General features: G+C 47.2%; 1 protein-coding gene across 2 annotated transcripts in view; it reads right to left on the bottom strand.

Moving 5' to 3' along the window:
- The window catches only part of LOC308463770 (G protein-coupled receptor kinase 5-like), a 77,917-nt gene that overhangs the window by 68,725 nt on the left and 846 nt on the right, over positions 1–8,346 (bottom strand). The window lies entirely within an intron of this gene.

An 8,346-nucleotide genomic window follows, 5' to 3' on the forward strand; every position in this document is an offset into this window, starting at 1 on the left:
GGAAAATAGAGAGGGTTTTTATCTGTTTATGTGTTCTGAAGGATGATACTTCCTCTTGGGCCGTCTATCCAAAAGCAGATGGAAAACGGGAGGCTCAATATGGACTTTGAGCTAGAACAGAGAGAGGACAGCTGGCAGTACCATCCTATGAAATGCCGGCAGGAACAGCACCCTGGGACACAGGCAGGGCACCATCTTGAGGAGTTTCAGGGCTGGTCTACAGACTGCAGCTGTGGCAGAAATTTAAAGGCAAACCTACCCATCTCCCACTTTCCAAAGCAATACACAAACCGAAACACAGCCAGCCTTCAAAATTCACACTTCTCCAAACTTTGCAGTGCAATTCTCCAGCCAAGTAACCAAACAGCATATACTGAGGTGAATTGTGCATAGGAACATAGGAAGCTGCCTTACACCAAGTCAGACCATTGGACTGTCTAACTCAGTATTGTCTACACTGACTGGCAGGCAACTTTCCAGGGTTTCAGACTGAGGTATCGCCCAGCCCTACCTAGAGATGCTGGGGGCTGAACCCAGGACCTGTATGGAAAGCAGATGCTCTAACCATTGAACTATGGCTCTTCCCCAACTGCCTTATGCACAATCACTGCAACAGGAGCCAACTCCTATGCGCCAAGGTCCCTTTAGCCCCACATTAAAATATTTGAGGGGTGCGGGGCCCCCCAGTTGATGGCCACTGCCTTTCAAATGGTGTGTTTGCACTGCATTTTGTGATCAGTTATGGGGTTTACCTGGCCCGCAATTCAAGTTGGCACCCGTGAACACCACATCCAAGCTGTAATCAAGACCAGGACTTTTTCCTTTGTCTAGCAGCCCCTTTCCAAGGATTTAGACAAAAGGCTTCCTAAATCAGGTAACACAGAGTACTGTATATCAAGCTTGTTGTTTTTTTAACCAGTGGTGGAGAACTTAAGACCCTCAAAACCTTGTTGGACTCCAGCTTCCATCAGCCTCAGTCTGTGGGTCCCCAGATGTTGTTGGACTACAACTCCCATCATCCCTGAGCTCTGGCCTTGCTAACAAGGGGTGATGGGAGTTGTAGATCAACAACATCTGGGGACCCACAGGTTGAGAAAGGCTGCATTAGAGTGTTCAAAGCACTCAAGCATCATTCTCCACATCCCTTACATGCACCATGAAAGGTAGGCAGGTATTATTGTCTGCATATTATAAAAAGAGTGGCTTTCCTGAAGTTACCTAGTAACTTTGCTGCACATGTGAGAATCAAGCCAGAACTTCCAGCTACACAGCTGTGTCTCAAAGCTCATCTGTTTGCAGCTGCCGGTTTCAAGAGGTCTGAGCTCAGAGGCGTACCTAGGGGTGGGCAAAACCAGCCCCCACTGAGGACGCAGGCCCACAGGTGTGTGTGTGTAAAAATTTACCTTTCTATCCCATTCCACCTGCTCTCATGCCCATGGATGGCTGCGAGTAAGTGCCAACCTTTCTAAGCATGGCGTTGAAGAAGCAGGTTCACTACGGCATAAAATAAGCACAGTTACATGTGTGTATTTCACACCAGTGAAGGGGAAACTCCAGCCCAGGGGCCGAACGCGGCCCTCCAGGTCTCTCTACGTGGCCCTCGGGCCTCTTCCCTGCCACAGCCCTTCTCCCCAGGCCATAACCCTCACCAACTCTCTCCTGTGACTGTTTTTTCCTGGCCAGAATGCTTCTCTGAAGTCTTATAATGGTTCTTGCTTGCCTAGACAGAGAAAATGGAGGGGAGAGGTAAATTAACTAGTTGCTCCACCCCCTTTTGCTCCTGGCCGCACCCACCATGGGCCTGTGTCCCTCAGAAGGTCACCTAGGAAGCAATGTGCCCCTCAGGCTGAAAAAGGTTCCCTACCCCTGTTTGACACCATCACAATCTAAAAACTCCCCATTATAGGGAAAGGTGTCTGTATGCCACACAGACAGCTATTGATATGCATGAGATGCTCAATAAAAGAGTTGTTGTATTTCGCTGCACGGTGATCTCCTGATGCCTTCCTCTCCCACCCTAAAAAAAGGTAAAAGCAAACCCCAGAAATCCTCACTCCAGTTATGCTGCTCTGTACAGATATTTGCAGGCCACCAAGGGAGCAGAGCTGAGAGTGCTCCTCTGGGAAGAATATAACTCACTACTATGAATAAAATGGCAACGCAAATTAATTAACCGAATTACATCTAGGGCATTGGAGAGTGCAGGTCTTTTTCAATCCTTATCTGAGTCAGCTTCAACAGAGTAAAACCCTCGCTTAGCACAGTGAGGGGTCGCATCCCACTGCTAACACCAGGGGGCTAGGAGGGGGGGTGGGGGGAAGAAGAGTGAATATTGGTGGGAAGACAGCCACAGAATAAAACAAAGGTGAAAAACTTCCAGGTTTCATTTGGAATCAGTTCAGCAGACCAGACTTAAGGAACATAGGAAAAGCCTTTACACCAGGGCAGACTATTAACCCAGCAACACAAGAAGAGCCTGCAGGATCAGGCCCATGGCCCACCTAGCTCAGGATCTTGTTCTCCCAGTGACCAACCCGTTGCTTGTGGGAAGCTGGGAAGCAGGACCCAAGCGCAGCAGCATTCTCACCACTTAACCTGAAACTGTTCTTAACCTGAAGCACCACTTTAGCTAATGGGGCCTCCCGCTGCTGCCGGAGCACAATTTCTGTTCTCATCCTGAAGCAAAGTTCTTAACCCGAGGTACTATTTCTGGGTTAGCGGAGTCTGTAACATGAAGCGTCTGTAACCTGAAGCATATGTAACCCGAGGTACCCCTGTATATATTCATATTCAGCTCTGACAATCTATCGCCACATCTAGAAGAAATGTGAATTGCTTTGACAATCAACATTGTGTCGTGGCAAATAAGTACTTCCTTCGGTTGTCCACAAGCTACTGCCAACCAGTTTCAACTTTATTCAATGTGGGGCAGCTGCTCCCTTTCCTTTTGCCATGGGGGGGGGCACCAAGTGAAGCAGAACAGTCACACCTGGATTCCTGCAAGGACAGGACTTTGCTGCTGAACCCAACTTGGGACTATTATTTATTGATTTATATACCGCTCTTTATCCAGAGAACCCAGGGCAGCGTACAACATTAAGAACGTAATTTACACAGCATAATAATAAAAAACCATACTACATAGCATAATAATAAAATAACCATACCAACAGTCCAGATTTACCAGGCCATAGATTATTTAATAGCCAAAGGGCTGGGTAAAGAGGCATGTTTTGGACTGGCGCCTAAAGACAAGTAACAGTGGTATCAGCCAAGCCTCTCTGGTGACAGCATTCCACACACGGGGAGCCACCATTGAAAAATTACTGGCCTGTGGAAAGGGAAGTGTGAACATACCTGGAAACTTGTGTTAACGTACACCTGCACATGTCCCTACAAACCTTGAAAAGGCTGGGGTAGACCTTGCTATAAAGAGCCTGGCATAAGGGACAAGAACCTACACAATTTGTTGTCCAAAACTGATGACTCCTAAGAGGAAATTACACTGTTTTGCTTTACTGCTGTTCGTTTCCAGCAGTGGAAACCTCGGTCGTCGAACGCTTCAGAAGCCGAACAATCCGGAACCCGAACACCGACAACCCGGAAGTGAATGCTTCCGTTTTTGAATGATTTTCATTCTTCCCCCACTGACTTTGCAGCCAGCCCTTTGATCCTTGGTTTTTGAACTTTTCGGAAGCTGAACGGTCTTCTGGAACGGATTACATTCGAAAACCGAAGTTCCACTCTGATGCTTAAGGCTGTGGATATAGCAAGAGAGTGGCTGGGTTGCGCGCACGCGCGCACACACACACACACACACTTATTTAAAACCAGGGGTATCTAACTTTCTGCCCTCCATATGATTTGGGCTCTCAATTCTCATCATTGCCAGCAAGTAGGGTCAATGGTCAGGGACCATGTGGTCCAGAAACGAAAGACCCACCCCATATGGGTTAGCCCTGGTGTAACCTAATTCCTTGAGGAATGTCTGTCCCTGTAGCAGCCTGTCCATGTCTTTAGATCTGTGTTCCAATGGAAATTTAACCATTTGCTTTAGTTAAAAGAAACATGCCAATAGGTGCTAAGGAGGTCATACTAGCAGAGTGACAATTCCCAGAAGTCCCTGGGAAGAGGGACTGATAAACTACTGTAAGAACTGTGAGGGAAACTGGGGTGTCCTAACAACTTGCAGCACCCTTAACAAACTATACTTCTCTTTGGGGGAAGCCAGGACTGTTAAAGTGGTATAATAGTGCTCTAAATGTATAGAACAAGTTGGGCAGTGAGGAAACAGCTAAGGCACAGCTAAAAGCTGGCCAGCTCAGGAGGCAAATTCCTTCCAGGCCCTAATGACAGCAACTCTTTTGCGCAGAACTATTCACTAAATACCTCAAGAAAAAAACTTTCCTATTCAAAATTCTGTTTGCAGCTGCAGGCATACATGGTGTATTCATTTTAAATAAACAGAGAGGGGGGGGAAACATACAGTTTTCAAAATATGGGGGTGGAGGCTATTCTCACTGAGCAGAAAGCTCAATCCTACAGCCGATGTGTTTGTAGCTTTCCATCACCAAGGAGACAGCTAAGCGCATTCATTTCAGTGCATCCTTGGGATAGTTATCGAGGAACTAAGAAAGCAGACTTGGCTGGGTGTCCTGCTCCACGTTATCCTCACAACCCCCCACCCCCCCTAAGTGGGGCTTGGCTGAGAGATGGAGATTGGCCCAGTATCATGCAGTCAACCTTCTGAATCCAGCACTATTCCCTCTGCCACAATGGCTTTCTTAAGACTAGATTTAAATGCAGGTTTGGACAGAGTGGAATCCAATCCTCCTATTTGCAAGGCAACACAAGTGTTAGCCAGTGGCAGCCTCTAGCATGTCGGCACATAGACCCATTCCCTTTCAGGACACACTCTTGTGTAGGAAGATAGAAGCTGCCTTGTCCCATTGGTTCATGTAGCTCAGCATTATCTACACAGGTTGGCAGCAGCCCTACCTGGCAATGTACAGGATTGAATTTAGGACTTTCTGCATATAAGGCAGTTGCTCTACCTCTGAGCTACAGTCCTTGCAGCTTTCTTACAGGTCTTTGATAACCTCCCAACTACACCACTTCTCCCTCCAAAGGTGGTTGAGAAGAAGACTTGGCTGCTTTCTTGCAACCACAATTTAGCCCGCTCCTTTCTAAGACTGGCTAGAAGAAGAAGAAGAGTTTGGATTTTATATCCCGCCTTTCACTCCCCTTCAGGAGTCTCAAAGCGGCTAACATTCTCCTTTCCCTTCCTCCCCCACAACAAACACTCTGTGAGGTGAGTGGGGCTGAGAGACTTCAGAGAAGTGTGACTGGCCCAAGGTCACCCAGCAGCTGCATGTGGAGGAGCGGAGACGCGAACCCGGTTTCCCAGATTACGAGACTACTGCTCTTAACCACTACACCACACTGGCTAGAATGGTTGGGAAGGTTGGGCCTGGTTGTATCACTTCAGGGGATGAAACTGCACCTGCTGCATGTCTCTCTCTCTCACACACATCCATTTTACAATGTGTACCTATTATGTGATCTTTGCTGGCCAAGGTTTCCCACTGTTTGCATATTCAGAGAATCAGCCACATTAGCTACAGCAATTTCCTCCATGGAAGTGACAGCTGCATAGGAAATGTGTTGCGCATGAAACATTCTTGAAACAATATCGCCCATTTGCCAAATGGGCGGGCATGGAACAGCCTTACCCACAGTCCTTTGAAACCTCTAATTTGTGTAGAACAAATAAGGATAGGTCCATAGCTCAGTGGTAGAACATCTGCCTTGCAGGCAGAAGGTCCCAGGTTCAATCCCTGGTGCCTCCAGACAGGCCTGAGAAAAATCTGTCTGAAACACTGGAGACTTGCTGCCAGTCACTGTGGACAAGGGGGAGATAACTGTGGCCTCCTGGTATTGGACCTCAACTCCCATCAGTCTCAGCCAGAATGATCAAGGGTCAGAGAAGATGGGAGTTGTAGTCTAACAACATCTGGAGGGCGAAAGTGTGCCGCGGGGCAACATAGACAATACGGGACTGGATGGCTCAGTGGCCTGGCTTGGCGCAAGTCAGCTTCCGTCATTCCCTGTTCGTATATCTAACTCAGGGCAGGACCCCATGGGAGAGGCTACCACTTCCAATCGCTCCATATGCTGCCAACATGTTTCCCACCTGGATTAAATTTTGGCTTTCCAGGAAAAGTGCCCTTCAAACCTGGAAAAAAATGTGTTCCTTGTTTCAGAAACACTATAACCAGACAGAACTTATGGCTCTGAGTCCCAACAAAATTAGTCACTCTAAGAGGCCTGAAGCCCAATTACAAAACCTTTAGGAATTCTGGAACTGCTTTATATTCTGTTTTGTAAAGGTTATGTAGGGACAACCACTATTTCAGTAATGAGTTACATTTGCATCATATGCCCCATTCATTCCAATGGTCAAGAAAATGTTCTCATTGTACCAGAGGAGTGGGCTTCCTCTGAATTTGCCCTGAGCATCCCGAAAAAGAACAATCCCGACAGACCCGCCACACATATCAACATGGCCAATGCAGCAAGTTTGCTGAAGTAGGGATACTCGGATCAAATCAACATGCTGGTGTTGCTGCATCTTGGTGAAGATAAATACCAATGTTGAGGAGGTAAAGATAAAGCTTGCAGCACCTGTTTCCCTGTGATTTAGGTTTTCTCCTTTATCTTGGAATAATCAAAGGGCTCGGCAAAGGTTACACACACACTCTCTCTCTCTCAATATGCCAAGATTTTAGACAGAGCTGTGAGCATCAGGTAAAGCTTTCTAATTGCCATGGTAATATTTAGCTCACTCATATACCGGTAAGTGGCAGCATAGTTCTGACCTGCAGAGCTATGTGAAATCTCCATCCCTAACCACCAAATGGCCAAATATACAGAGATAGAGATATACACAGTATTTACTGTGTTAGACACTATTTATCTGAGAAATTTAGAATTTATTTTCATTGCATTCATCAGCACCAATTTGAAGCATCGGAAACACACATCATCTGTGTAAAGCACGTGCCCTGCCTATACCCAATGTCATTTAAACCCTGGCAGTATGCATGAACATAGGAAGCTGATGGATACTGAGTCAGACCATTGATCCACCTGGCTCAGTATTATCTACACTGACTGGCAGTGACTCTCCATGCCTTCTGGCAGGGTTCCCTCCCACCTGGAGATGGCAGCAATTGCTTGAACCTGAGACCTTCTGCATGCAGAACAGATGCTCTGTAACTGATCCAGGAATTGGTGCAGTGTGCTATGTGGGCCCCAAAGTGAGATGCACTTTCTTGCTCTCATTTGCAAAAGGTGCCCAGTAAGGGCACCGATGATGATGATGATGATGATAATGACAATGATAATGTATGTCCAAAGCATCTTGTAGTAGTAGTAGTAGTAGAAGTGATGATGATGATGATGATGATGATGTATGCTTTCAGTGTCCAAAGTCTTTACTTTGCCCATCCTTGCAAGGCATTATAAGAGGATAGACTATGATTAATAGTCCCATTTTACAGATGGGAGTACAGAGGCTAAAAGACTGCACTTTAGCCTAAGGCATACACACAGGTCCTTGGCTGCAGTGGGATTTGAACCCTTGGGCAAATTCAAAATTTTGTCTACCCCCATTAATTAAAAAAAACCCTAATTGGGGGGGACGGACTGGAATATAAAACAGAGTCCACCCCCATTTTTAAAGGCTGCTAAATTACCATAATGGTCACAGCACTGAGGCTATGATTCTGCACACACTTATTGGGAATAAGCCCCACTGAACTCCAGGAAGCCTGCTTCTAATCTAAAGAAGTATGCTTAGGGTCATACTGCTAATTTAAGATCTCACTTCCACAAAGAGGGCAGTGGCTCCTTTTTCTGGCCGTTTTCATTTGGGAAGCAAAATAATTCTTGCTGGTCCACCATTCCGGACCTGCTCTCTGCAGATGCCCCCTGGGCTCCCCCCCCCTCCTTCCACTTGTTGGCCTAGGCCTGACTTCAAATCCCTCCAGCTCCACCGGGTGCCATTGGACCAGTTCCCACCTCTGGGCACGACCTACCTGCACGGGCACAAAGTTACACCCACGGGCGCACACGCTTTCTTTGGGCGCTCCGGGGAAACCGAGGAAACCCCCATCGCCACACAGGAACGGCCGGAGACAAGAGCCCAACTTTCTTTCTGCTAAAACCATTATGCCAGTTCTGGGTTGGGGGAAGAGAGAGGTAAGAGGGGAGGGGAGACGAGCCCCCGCTCGCCCAGGAAAAAGACCCACGCCTGTACCACACGCCCCCCCCCCCATCTCTTAC

The sequence above is a fragment of the Podarcis pityusensis genome (genome assembly GCF_964106645.2).
Source record: "Podarcis pityusensis genome assembly, chromosome: 15".
Classification (NCBI taxonomy): Eukaryota; Metazoa; Chordata; class Lepidosauria; order Squamata; family Lacertidae; genus Podarcis; species Podarcis pityusensis.